Raw genomic sequence first — 14,071 nt, 5'->3', positions numbered from 1 at the left:
GCCAACCCCTTTCCCACATCCTCCCCCTAGCTTGGAACTCCCTTCTCCTCCACTTACACCAGACCAACATTCCCCCTTCCTTCAAAGCTTTTCTAAGGTTACATCTCCTCCAAGAGACCCTTCCTGGATTAAGCCTCCTTTTCCCTGGCTCCCTCTCCCTTCTGAACAATAATAATAATAATAATAATGGCATTTGTGAAGTGCTTAATATGTGCAAAGCACTGTTCCAAGCACTGGAGGATACAAGGTGATCAGGTGGTCCACGTGGGGCTCACAGTCTTAATCACCATTTTACAGTTGAGGGACATGAGGCCCAGTGACGTGAAGTGACTTGCCCAAAGTCACACAGCTGACAAGTGGAGGAGCTGGGATTAGAACCCATGACCTCTGACTCCCAAGCCTGGGCTCTTTCCGCTGAGCCACGCTGCTTCACGCTGCATCATCTATGCAGACTTGGACTTGTGACCTGTGAGCATTGATATTCACCCCACCCCTAAATCCACAGCACTTAGGCTCATATCTTTAAATTATACATTATGACCTTTAAGTGCTTACTATGTGCCAAATGCTGTACTGAGCAATGAGGTATTATATAAAGGGATCGAACTTATCCTTCTTTGTAGCTGACCTCTCTGATGTAGATTGTGAAAACAGTGTGGAACAGTTTTAGTCTCTAATTTAATTACTCTAAAGCTAGCCCAGCACTTAGCACAGGGTTCAAGACATAGTAAGTGCTAGACAATTACTGCAACTACAGAATCTTTCTTACTGTCCCTTGTGCAACATGTCACGAAGATATGATGATAATAATCAAAAACAATACTAATCACACTGTTTTTGAACCATGCTTTTCTCTTCCAAAGTGTTTCCACATGATTGATAATCATAGTGCTCTGCACATAGTAAGCGCTCAATAAATACGATTGATGATTTCCCCCTCTAGACTGTAAGCTCATTTAGGACAGGGAATGTGTCTGTTAATTGTTGTATTGTACTTTCCCTACTGCTTAGTTCAGAGCTCTGTACACAGTAAGTGCTCAATAAATAAGGTTGACTGACGCTGGACTGTAAGCTCCGTGTGGTCAGGGAACATGTCTACCAACTCTGTTATTAAAAAAATGATGGCATTTATTAAGCGCTTACTATCTGAAAAGCACTGTTCTAAGCACTGGGGAGGTTACAAGGTGATCAGGTTGTCCCACGGGGGCTCACAGTCTTAATCTCCAATTTACAGATGAGGTAACTGAGACACAGAGAAATCAAGTGACTTGCGAAAAGTCACACAGCTGACAATTGGCAGAGGCAGAATTTGAACCCATGATCTCTGAATCCAAAGCCTGTGCTCTTTCCTCTGAGCCACGCTGCTTCTCTGTTATACTGTATTCTCCCAAGCATTTCATACAGTACACACAGTAAGTGCCCAATAAATATGACTGAGGTATTCGTTAAGTGCTTACTATGCACTAGTTACATGATTCCCTCCCACCCACCCCTCCTCGGAGTCATTTTTCTACAAAAACACTCAGTCCACATTTCCCCACTCCTCAAGAACCTCCAGAGTTTGCCCATCCACCTCCACATTAAGCAGAAACTCCTTGCCATCACCTTTATAGCAGTTCATCACCTTGCCCCGTCCTACCTCACCTTGCTGCTCTCTATTATAACCCAGCCCATGCTCTTGCTCCTCTAATGCTAACTTTCTCAATATACCTCGATCTTGTCTATCTTTCCGTCCACCTCTCACCCACATCCTGCCGGCCTGGAATGCCCTCCCACCTTATATTCAATAGACAATTGCTCTCCCTGCCTTCAAAGCATTATTGAAGGCATATTTCCTCCAAGAGGCCTTCCCTGACTAAGCCCTCTTTTACTTTTCTTCAACTCCATTCTGTCGCACTGACTTGCTCCCTTTACTCATTCCCCCGTCACAGTACCACCACACTTATATCTATATCTGTCATTTCATTCATTCCATTGTATTTATTGAGCACTTACTGTGTGTAGAGCACTGTACTAAGCACTTGTCATTTGTGTGTTTATGTATAATGTCTGTCAACCCCTCTAGACTGTGTGCTCGTTGTGGGCAGTAATGTGTCTATTGCTCTATTGATTCAATTCAATCATATTTATTGATCATCTACTGAGTGCAGAGCATTGTACTAAGCACTTGTCCTGTTAGTACAAATGCTAAGTAGAGTGCTCTGCTCACAGTAAGGGCTCAATAAATATGATCCACTGACTGAAGTGGAGGGCAGGAGGCAGTCAAAAGGAACGTGGGTAATTTCAGGAGTTGCACATCTACAAACCCACCCCAGCCCATCTGCACCTGCCCCCAGCCCCATCCACTCTCACAATTCCCCGAGGGACAGGCCCTCAGTTCAGTCATAAGCCCCCAGATTAGGTCACAGAGTGACCCTTTGCCATGCCGACTTGTGCTTCCCAACCTGTACACAGTAAGTGCTCAATATGTTTGTACATATTTATTACTCTATTTTACTTGTAGATATTTATTCTATTTATTTTATTTTGTTAATGTGTTTTGTTTTGTTGTCTGTCTCCCCCTTCTGGATTGTGAACCCACTGTTGGGTAGGGACCGTTTCTATATGTTGCCAACGTGTACTTCCCAAGTGCTTAGTACGGTGCTCTGCACACAGTAAGTGCTCAATAAATACGATTGAATGGAATGAATGGGTCGGTCAGGACCTAAATGGTAACTCTCCATAAATCTTGGTGAATATGGCCGGGAGAATCAGCAGACACAACTAATTCTGGCTTGTGTTAAGTGTTTACTATGCACTTAAATCACCATGAAACTGGGAAAATTCCAGTGGGGCTGGGCCATGGCTGGGTCCAGGTGGCACCTCATTTAACTGCTCTCTGCCTCAGTTTCCTCACCTGGAAAATGGTGATACTAAGCACTGAAGTGGAGACTGGATAAACAGTTGGGACACACTCCCTGCCCGACATGGGGCTCCCAATCAATAGTGAAGAGAAAATAGGAATTTCATCCTCATTTACGTTATTGAGAAGAATTCACTCAAAAAGGAAGGCAAGAGAAAATTCAGAATTAAATCCCCCACCACAAAATAAAGCATAAAAAACAGAAATAGAGCAGAAAGCCAGCCCCTTATTGTTTTGATTAACTTTTCCCCCAAGGATCCAGTAGGTGGTAGAAAGGTTAATTACCACAGGTTGGTCTGATTCCAGGAGAAAAGTTGAAATCACCACTGTAGCTTCCCTCAGCAAAGTCTGGGCTGGAAAAACTCAGCATTTAGCTCCAGTCTCCAAGAAAACTCTGTAAATTCAACTCTACCCACAGCGGTCCTTTCACCACCCTAAAATGTGATTAATTAACCTCTTTGCCTGCTGGGACAGAGCTTAGAGTCTGGAGTCAGTCAGTGAACCTTTTTTATTTATTTTTCTTCTCTGTGATTCCTTTGTGGGCCTCTAACAAGGAATCTGATTGGATGTTAAGAAATTGACACACTCCCTCCAAAGATTGTTTACTAGAGTGCAGAACAGCAGAGCCTAATAATGGTGTGGTATTTGTTAAGCGCTTACTATGTGCCCAGCACTGCACTAAGTGTTAGTGTAGATAAAAGGCAATCAGGTCCCACATGAGGCTCGCAGTCTATCTATAATTCCATCTATCTATTTTGATGACACTGACATCTGTCTACTTGTTTTATTTTGTTGTCTGTCTCCCCCTTATAGACTGTGAGCTGTAGTTGGGTAGGGACTGTCTCTATCTGTCTCCGAATTATACTTTCCAAGTGCTTAGTACAGTGTTCTGCACACAGTAAGTGCTCAATAAATATGATGGAATGAATGCATGAGGTAGGAGGAAGGAAATGCACTGGATGCCCATTTTACAGATGAGGGAACTGAGGCACAGAGAAATTAAGTGGCCTGCCCAGCGTCACACAGCAGGGAAGTGGAAGAGCAGTGGTTAGAACCTAGATCCTCTGTTTCTCATGCCTGGGCTCTAACACTTCACTTTGAGTTCAAGTGATTCCCTGGGGAGAGATTTTGAGTGCCCTCACTACAAGCGCTTAGTACAGTGCTCTGCACATAGTAAGCGCTCAATAAATATGATTGATGATTGATGATGAACATGATAAGAGTTGGTGAGAGCTTCACAGACCGATCTCTGCTGGTGGTCGTTTTATATAGAGGTGCTCAGTATCTTTTAAGAACAAGATAGCCTAATAGGGAACAGTTTAGGAAAGAGAAGGGGTGGAGAAGTGACAAGGAGGAGAAAGAAGGAAGCAGACAGTGAACGGAAAGAGAAGGAGAAACAGCATGGTGTAATGAACAGACCATAGGCCTGAGAGTCAGAATGACCTGGCTTTTAATCCAGACTCTGCCACTTTGCTGTGTGGTCTTGGGCAATTCTCTTGACTTCTCTGTGCTTCAGTAACACCAGCTGTAAAATGTGGATTGAAACTGTGAGCCCCATGTGAGACAGGGACTGAACCCACCCCAGCACTTAGTACAGTGCCTGGCACACAGTAAGCACTTAACAAATGCCTCGATGAGGAAGAGAGATTTTCAAGAAATGGTGAAGGGAAGAGTGGAAGAGAGAAGGTTAAAGAATTAGCAGAATTGAACAACGGACGGGGAACTATTTATACATCCTTAAACATTATCAGGACTGTATCGAGGAAGAAAAGTTAGAGATTTTAAGTGAATCAATCAATAAATGGTATTTATGAGCATTTACAGTTTTCAGAGCACTGTATGAAGTGCTTCAGAGATTACAAAAAATACTTATTGATTCATATTAATGTCTGTCTCCCCTGCTAGACTGTAAGCCCATTATGGTCAGGGAACGTGACTGTTATATTGTTGTATTGTAACAATAATGGTGGTATTTGTTAAGCGCAGCCCTAAAGCTTTCCCTTGGTCCCTGCCTAGGCTTCCGGCTGTCCTGACACCACCCCTCCTTCCTGCCTCCCATCCCACATGCTTCCCCCACCCCCAAGCCCAGTTATCCACTGCAAGTCAGTCTTTGCCCTATCTTTCTTCCCTCTAGACTCTCCTAGAGGTGCCTTTGAAGAGAGTATCCCCAGGAGAAAGAGTATCACTTGCCTCCCTGCCCTCTCTCTTTCCTCAATCCTGTCCTACCCAAAACAATTTCCTAAAGATCCTAATGTTCCCTGCCTCCCAACCCTCTCCTTCTTCTGCAGAGTGGCTCAGTGGAAAGAACCCGGGCTTTGGAGTCAGATGTCATGAGTTCGAATCCCGGCTCCCCCAATTGCCAGCTGTGTGACTTTGGGCAAATCACTTAACTTCTCTGTGCCTCAGTTCCCTCATCTGTAAAATGGGGATGAAGACTGTGAGCCCCCCATGGGACAACCTGATCACCTTGTCACCTCCCCAGCACTGAGAACAGTGCACTGCACATAGTAAGAGCTTAATAAATGCTTTTATTATTATTATTATTATTATTATTCTCTGAGCCTCAGTTACCTCATCTGTAAAATGGGGATTAAGACTGTGAACCCCATATGGGACAACCTGATCACCTTTTATCCCCCCAGCGCTTAAAACAGTACTTTGCACATAGTAAGTGCTTAACAAATACCATCATCATTATTATCAGTGTTTAGAACAGTGCTTTGCACATACTAAGTGCTTAATAAATGCTATTATTATTATTATTAAGACCCCCTTTGCCAGTCCATTGAAAGGTCCATGTTGAATCACTACAGGAGAGTCAGGGATGTTGGCCATTGTTGAAGAAGCAGCATAGCCTAATGGATAGAGCAAAGGGCTAGGAGTAAGAAACACCTGGGTTCTAATCCCAGCTATGCCACTTGTCTGCTGTATGGTGTTGGGCAAGTCACTTCACTTCTCTGGGCCTCAGTGACCTAATCTGTATAATGAGGGTTAAGACTGGGAGTTCCACGTGGGATAGGAATTGTGCCCAATCTAATTTGCTTGTATCTACTACAGTGCTTAATAAAATGTCTGGAAAATAGTAAGTGCATAACAAGTACCACAGTTATTATTATTAGGAGGATTTGACCCCTTTTTTTCCAGTCAGCAAATGTCCTTACAGGTTCCACAGTGGGAAATATTATTTGTTTTGCATATAGGAATACCTAAACATTCTTTAGAATTGTGGGCAGGGTGTGTGTTCCCAAGTGCTTAGTAAAGTGCTCTGCACACAGTAAGCGCTCAATAAATATGATTGAATGAATGAATTGTACTCTCCCAAATCTCCCCCTCCTCCCCCTCCCCATCCCCCCGCCTTACCTCCTTCACCTCCCCACAACACCTGTATATATATGTTTGCACATATTTATTACTCTATTTATTTTACTTGTACATATTTATTCTATTTATTTTATTTTGTTAATATGTTTTGTTTTGTTGTCTGTCTCCCCCTTGTAGACTGTGAGCCCGCTGTTGGGTAGGGACTATCTTTATATGTTGCCAGCCTGTACTTCCCAAGCGCTTAGTACAGTGCTCTGCACACAGTAAGTGCTCAATAAATACGATTGAATGAATGAATGAATGAATTTAGTATCATCATCATCATCATCAATCGCATTTATTGAGCGCTTACTGTGTGCAGAGCACTGTACTAAGCGCTTGGGAAGTACAAGTTGGCAACATATAGAGACAGTCCCTACCCAACAGTGGGCTCACAGCCTAAAAGTGGGAGACAGAGAACAAAACCAAACATACTAACAAAATAAAATAAATAGAGCCTTCTCTAAGTGGCTTAGAGAAGCAGTGTGGCTCAGTGGAAGAGCACAGGCTTTGTAGTCAGGGGTCATGGGTTCGATTCCCAGCTCTGCCAATTGTCAGCTGGGCGACTCTGGGCAAGTCACCTCTCAGTGCTCTGCACAAAGTAAGTGATTGATTGATTACAATGCAAAGTGGAGGTCAAGATGGGCAGCACTGCCATTCTTATTCCAACTGCCCACCAAAGCCCCTATCATAGATAGGATATCAACCTAATAATAACTAAGATGTTGGCTATTCATTCATTCATTCAATCGCATTTATTGAGGGCTTAGTGTGTGCAGAGCACTGTACTAAGCGCTTGGGAAATACAAGTTGGCAACATATAGAGAAGGTCCCTACCCAACAGTGGGCTCACAGTCTAGAAGGTTAAATGTTTTCTATGGGTCAAACACTTCATTATGGCTGGGATGGGCTTGGGTTGACACAGTCCCTCTCCTGCTTTGAGTTCACAGTTGAAGTTGGAGGAAAAACAGGTATTTGGCCCTCATTTCACAGATGAGAAAGCTCATTATAGGCAGAAAACGTTTGCTAATTCTGTTGTATTTTACTCTCCCAAACAGTACAGTACTCTGCACTTAGAAAGTGCTCAATAAATACAACTGATTGATTGAGGAGACCAAGGCACAGATAAATTAGGTTACTTGCCCAAGACCACACAGATGGGATTATTCATTTATCCAATTGTACTCATTGAGCACTTACGGTGTGCAGAGCACTGTACTAAGCACTTGAGAGAGTGCAGTACAACAATAAAACCTGTGTCATATGAATCTCAGGCCCTGGCTCTGTCCACTAGATCACGTTTAATGATCCATTGTTCTAACCCCCCTGCCAGAATTGCCGCAGTCTGATGTTCTTCCAATAAATTCAGCAAAAAAAAGTTAAAAAAAAAATTGACTCCCAAATCCTTTACAACTGTGTCTTATCCCTCGAGCCCACAGCTAACTTGTGTTGTTTATGTTGAATGTATTTCATTTACCTTGCAGCTTTGAAGCAAGGCAGTACAGCTGAGGGAACTAGTCTCTAAGGTGCTGTCTCAGCACAAAACATTTTGAAATTTCCAAATAATTGAATATAGCTTAAATGGGAAACCACCTCCTTTACACAGTATCTTTCATTCTGGACAGGTGACCAGTGATAGGGCACCATCCATGCCATTGAATTTACTTCCACGGGCATTATAATTTCTTGGAGTCTGGTCCAGGCTGCTGTGGGTAATGTCTAGCTCCCGGTAGCTCTGTAATGAACTTCTTTCTTCCTCAGGTTCTTCATCTGTACAGTGGGGATTCAAAGCCTATTTCTCCCCACCCATCCTCCCTCCCACTACTTAGACTGTGAACCCTAAGTGGGACAGGGACTCTGTCAAACCAGATTGTCCTGAATCTACCCCAGTGCAGAGCTTGGCACACTGTAAGCCCTTCATAAATAGTTATTATCCTTTTTTATGGTATTTGTTAAGCACTTACTCTATGCCAGTCACTGTACTTAGTGCTAGGATGGATACAAGCAAATCAGGTTGGACACAGGTCATATCCCACGTGGGACTCACAGTCTTAATTCCCATTTTACAGATGAGGTAACTGAGGCATAAAGGAGTCAAGTGACTTGCCCAAGGTCACACAGCAAACTCGTGGCAGAGCCATGATTAGAACCCATGACTTTCTGATTCCCATGCTCTATCCATTAGGCCATGCTGTTTCTCAATCAATCAATCAATCAATCAATCATATTTATTGAGCGCTTACTGTGTGCAGAGCACTGTACTAAGTGCTTGGGAAGTGCAAGTTGGCAACATATAGAGACAGTCCCGACCCAACAGTGGGCTCACAGTGTAGAAGAGGGATTCTCAAGGGCAGGCTGCTTCTTATTGTCGGTTTTTTTTTTTATGATGACCAACTCACATCTTGGAGCAGGTAAAGAACTTCTTTGAGGAACTTAGGTGAGTGGGGAATAGAAATGGAGGCATATCTGTTCCTCAAACTCTCCATCCTGTCCCCCAAACACCCAACTCCTCCTCTTGACTGTAAGCTCATTATGGCCAGGATATGTGTCTGTTTATTATTATATTGTACTCTCCCAAACTACCCCCTCAGGATAGCACCTGGAGAGTTTCCAGTAGTCCACCAGGCTCGGCTATGGGAGGGAGAGTCAAGCAGAGGCCTACCCATTCCATTCCTAGCCCGGGCAGTGGCTAGCGGGTGGAAGGCAATCTGCTAAAGTCAAAACTCACCTGTGCTGGGCAGCAGTGACATGGGAGAGAGTCGAGTGCGGAGACTCAAATTCACCACGTGGAAGGTGGCAATGGTAAACCACTTCTGTATTTTTACCAAGAAAACTCTATGGATCCACTACTAAGATGATTGCAGATGGACAGTGGGGCGTTCTGAGAGAGATGTGTCCATGGTTGGACTATGGGTTGGAAACGACTCAACGGCATAAGACAAGACACTACCATAACAATTGCAGATGGAGAGTGGGGCATTCTGGAAGAGATGTGTCCCTGAAGTCATTATGGGTTGGAAATGATTCAACAGCATAAGACAAGACTCTCCCAAGTGCTTAGAACAGTGCTCCGCACACAGTAAGTGCTCAGTAAATATGACTGACTGACTGACTGACTGACAGCCTGAGTCGTTTTCATTCTCAGTCTCCTTCGTGGGCTCCTCCCCTGCCTCCCACCCCCTAACTGTGGGGGTACCTCAAGGTTCAGTTCTCAGTCTCCTTCTATTCTCCAACTACACATACTCTCTTGGGGAACTCATTCACTCCCATGGCTTCAATTACCACCTCTATGTGGTTGACACCCAATGCTTCATCTCCAGTCCTGATCTCTCTCCCTCTCTGCAGTCTCACATTTCCTCCTGCCTTCAAGACATTTCTACTTGAATGTCCTCCTGTCCCCTCAAGCTTAACAGGTCCAAAACAGAACTCCTTACCTCCCCATCCAAACCCTGTCCTCCCTGTGACTTTCCCATCACTGTACATGGCACCACTATCCTTCCTGACTCACAAGCCTGGAATCTTGGTGTTATCCTTGACTCCTCTCTCTCATTCAATCCACATATTCAATCCATCACCAAATCCTGCCAGTTTCACCTTCATAACATTGCTAAAATCTGCTCTTTCTTCACCAGCCAAACTGCGGCACATGAATATAATCACTTATCCCATCCCGCCTTGATTACTGTATCAGCCTTCTTGCTGACCTCCCAGCAGCCTGCCTCTCAGCACTCCAGTCCATACTTGTCTGCTGTTTGACCTTGAGAAAATCACTTTGATTCTCTGTGCCTCACAGTTACTTCATCAATCAATCAATCAATCAATCAATCGTATTTATTGAGCGCTTACTATGTGCAGAGCACTGTACTAAGCGCTTGGGAAGTACAAATTGGCATCACATAGAGACAGTCCCTACCCAACAGTGGGCTCACAGTCTAAAAGGGGGAGACAGAGAACAGAACCAAACATACCAACAAAATAAAATAAGTAGGATAGAAATGTACAAGTAAAATAAATAAATAAATAAATAAATAGAGTAATAAATATGTACAACCATATATACATATATACAGGTGCTGTGGGGAAGGGAAGGAGGTAAGACGGGGGGATGGAGAGGGGGACGAGGGGGAGAGGAAAGAAGGGGCTCAGTCTGGGAAGGCCTCCTGGAGGAGGGGAATGGGGATGGGGATGAAGACTGTGAGCCCACTGTGGGACAGAGAATGTTCAACCCAATTATCTTGTATCTACCCCAGCGCTTAGTACAGTACCTGGCACAAAGTAAGTGCTTAATACCATTATTATTATTATTATTATTATTACTTCATTCTGCTGCCCAGATCATTTTTCTATGAAATGTTAAGGACACTTTTCCCCATTCCTCAAGAAACTCCAGTGGTTGTCCATCACCCCTGCATCAAATACAAACTCCTCACTATTGGCTTTAAAGCCCTCACTCACCTTGCCCCCTCCTACATCACCTCACTATTGTCCTACTCAACCCAACCTGCACACTTTGCTTCTCTTATGCAAACCTTCTCACTATGCTTTGATCTCGTCTATCTCACCATGGATTCCTTGCCCACATCTTTGTTCTGGCCTGGAACGCCCTCCCTCCTCAAATCCGACAGACAATTATTCTCCCCACCTTCAAAATCTTATTGAAGAGACATCTCCTCCTAGGCCCTCTTTCCCTCTTCTCGCCCTCCCTTCTATATCGCCCTGACTCACTCCCTTATTTCATTCTTCCTCCCAGCCCCAAAGCATTTAGGTACATACCTATAATTTATTTATTTCTATTAATGTCTATCTCTCCTGCAATTGTTCTATTGTACTCTCCCAGGCACATGTATAGTGCTCTGCACACAGAAATCACTCAGTAAAGGGCATCTAATGAATGAACAGGAACAATTTCAGAACTAGTCTGACACCTCCTATATGAATCCCAACTAAATCCTTCATGCCATAGTCACCCGCTTGGTAGTAATACCACCATCAATTTCTGTGGAACAACATGGTGTTCACCTCAAATCCATTCAACTGAGGAATGGATTTATTTATTTCACAGGAGGTCATTGAGCTGAGAGGCATAAGAGCCCCACTTAGAAGCAGCGTGGCCTAGTAGATAAAGTACGAACCTGGGTGTCAGAAGGACCTTGTTCTAATCCCGGCTCTGTCACTTGTCTGCTCTGCGATCTTGGGCAAATCAATTCACTTCCCTGGGCCTCAGGTACCTCAGTTATAATTATTTATATCAATGTCTCTTAATGTCTGCCTCCCCCCTAGACTGTAAGCTAATTGTGGGCAGCGAATATGTCTGTTATTATTATATTGTACTCTCCCAAGCTCTTAGTACAGTGCTCTGCACACAGTAAGTGCTCAAGAAAAATGATTGAATGAGTGAATGAATACCTCATCTGTAAAATGGGGACTGGGTAGGTAACATGGCGAATAAGGCTGAGAGCCCCATAATAATAATAATAATAATAACAATAATAATGGCATTTATTAAGCACTTACTATGTGCAAAGCACTGTTCTAAGCACTGGGGAGGTTACAAGGTGATCAGGTTGTCCCATGGGGGGCTCACAGTCTTAATCCCCATTTTACAGATGAGGTAACTGAGGCACAGAGAAGTTAAGTGACTTGTCCAAAGTCATGTGGAACATGGACTGAGTCCAACCTAATTAGCTTGTATCTATCCCAGTGTTTAGAATAGTGCTTAGCTTGTAGAAAGTGCTTAACGAATACCACAAAAAAGAGAAAAAAGAACAGGGCTAAAGGTGGTGGGAAGAGGTATCCACTTGTATCGACTCCAGTGCTTAGTACAATGTATAGCACATAGTTAAGCACTTAACAAATACCATTACCAAACAACAAGCAGACTTGAATATAAATAAATAAATGACAGCTATGTACATAAGTGCTGTGGGGCAAAGGGTGGAAGTCAGGGCAAGGCAGCAGTTTTCATCCTCATTTTTCAGGTGAGGTAACTGAGGCCCAGAGAAGTGAAGTGACTTGCTTAAGGTCATACAGCAGACAAGTGGTGGAGCCTGGATTAGAACCCACCCAGGTCCTTCTGACTCCTAAGCCTGGGCTCTATCCACCAGGCCATGCTGTTTCTCAATGGGCAGGGAATGTCTGCTAATTCTTGTGGCATTGTGTTCTCACAAGGAATTAGTACAGGCTCTTCACCCAGTAAGTGCTCAATAATTATGATTGATTGATTGATAGCTCTAGGGGTTAAAGGGAAGCCATTCACTTTTTAAAATATCTGGCATTTGTTAAGCACTTACTACATGCTAGACACTGTACTAAGCACTGGGGTAGGTACAAGCTAATCAGTTTGGACACAGTCCCTGTACCATAGGGACTAACAACAACTACAACAATAATAATAATAATAATAATAATAATAGTATTTGTTAATCGCTTACAATGTGCGAAGCACTCTTCTAAGCACTGAGGGGGGGGCTACAAAGTAATCAGGTTGTCCCACGTGGGGCTCACAGTCTTCATCCCCATTTTACAGATGAGGGAACTGAGGCACAGAGAAGTTAAGTGGCTTACCCAAGGTCACACAGCTAAGTGGCTGAGCTGGGATTCAAACCCATGACCTCTGACTCCCAAGCCCAGGCTCTTTCCACTGAGCCAAGCTGCTCCTCCATTTTACAGATGAGGTAACTGAGGCACAGAGAAGTAATGTGACTTGCCCATGGACAAACAGCAGACAAGTGGCAGAGCCTAGCCTTTTAAAGCCTAATATTTCTCAAATTCTGATGTCAGGAATTCATAACCTAATAAGTGAAAAACTATGGTGGCCTCTATAATCACAGTTGAGACCTCAAGGACACAGAGGCACTTAAATACCTCTGCCAGAGAGATTCCTTTCAAGGAAGTGTTTTATTAATTGTGGTATCTGTAATTTAGCATATCTGCTAATATGCCCATGTGGATTTAGTTGTAAAGCACCAACAAAGAATACCATAGGAACATGAAGAAATAGTGCTGGCCCTGGGGAAAAGCAATACAAATCATCTCAGCATGTAGCATAGCTGGAGAATGTATGGATAGGGAGAAAATTAATAACAGAGGAGGAGAGGGCAATAAACACATAACATTATTGCTAAAAGAATCCATTTGGATATTTAAATTAAACACTCTGGTGCTTTTCAGATTAAACAAGGCTATCGATCTTACTGTTTTTGTAAAACTACAGTGGTATCAAGTAAATAGTTTTTAATGGTGGTGATGGACTTTTTGGCAAATTTTCCACAAGCCTCTCTCTTGCAATTCTAATAAACTGTGGTGAGACTCTTTGGGTCACTTTATTTGACTAGAACAGCCCGGGGTCTATCAATCTTTGGAAAGGAGATATGTTTGGGGTTTTTTTTAGCATAAACAGAGAAGCAAGCATTCAACTTGTCATAGAGGATAGAAATTAAACCGTTATTTATTAGGTCTCTCTGCAGTCTCTTGAATGGATGGAGAGACGTAAAGATAGAGAAGGATAGAGTAGAGTGTTCTCCGTTGCTTGAGCTGGCACTTTGGGAGTCTTCTTGTCTCATGCAACTTGAATCGGACAATTTGTTTTATAGGTGAGAGTGAACCTTAGCTGCTCCAAGCTTTCACTGTGTTTGGCTCCTAAAAATAAAGTACAAAATAATGGCATTTCTTAAATATTTACTATGTGGTATCTGTTAATAATTCACTATATTTAAAAAACTGCCCTATGGGCCCGAGTAGAAACAAGATAGTCAGGTCAGACCCTGTCACTGTCCCCTGAAAAGGTGCATATTCTAAGAGGAAGTCAGT

The 14,071-nt window shown here is 43.3% G+C and overlaps 1 non-coding gene across 1 annotated transcript; it reads left to right on the top strand.

The window, feature by feature from the left end:
• Nucleotides 1-8,843: 8,843 nt before the first annotated feature.
• Nucleotides 8,844-8,981, top strand: LOC119935100. Its single transcript, XR_005453078.1, has one exon. It is a non-coding gene; the product is annotated as a small nucleolar RNA SNORA7 (small nucleolar RNA).
• The last annotated feature ends 5,090 nt before the right edge of the window (nt 8,982-14,071 follow it).

This window comes from Tachyglossus aculeatus, chromosome 1 (genome assembly GCF_015852505.1).
Source record: "Tachyglossus aculeatus isolate mTacAcu1 chromosome 1, mTacAcu1.pri, whole genome shotgun sequence".
NCBI lineage: Eukaryota > Metazoa > Chordata > Mammalia > Monotremata > Tachyglossidae > Tachyglossus > Tachyglossus aculeatus.
This window is presented reverse-complemented; position numbering and strand designations above follow the sequence as displayed.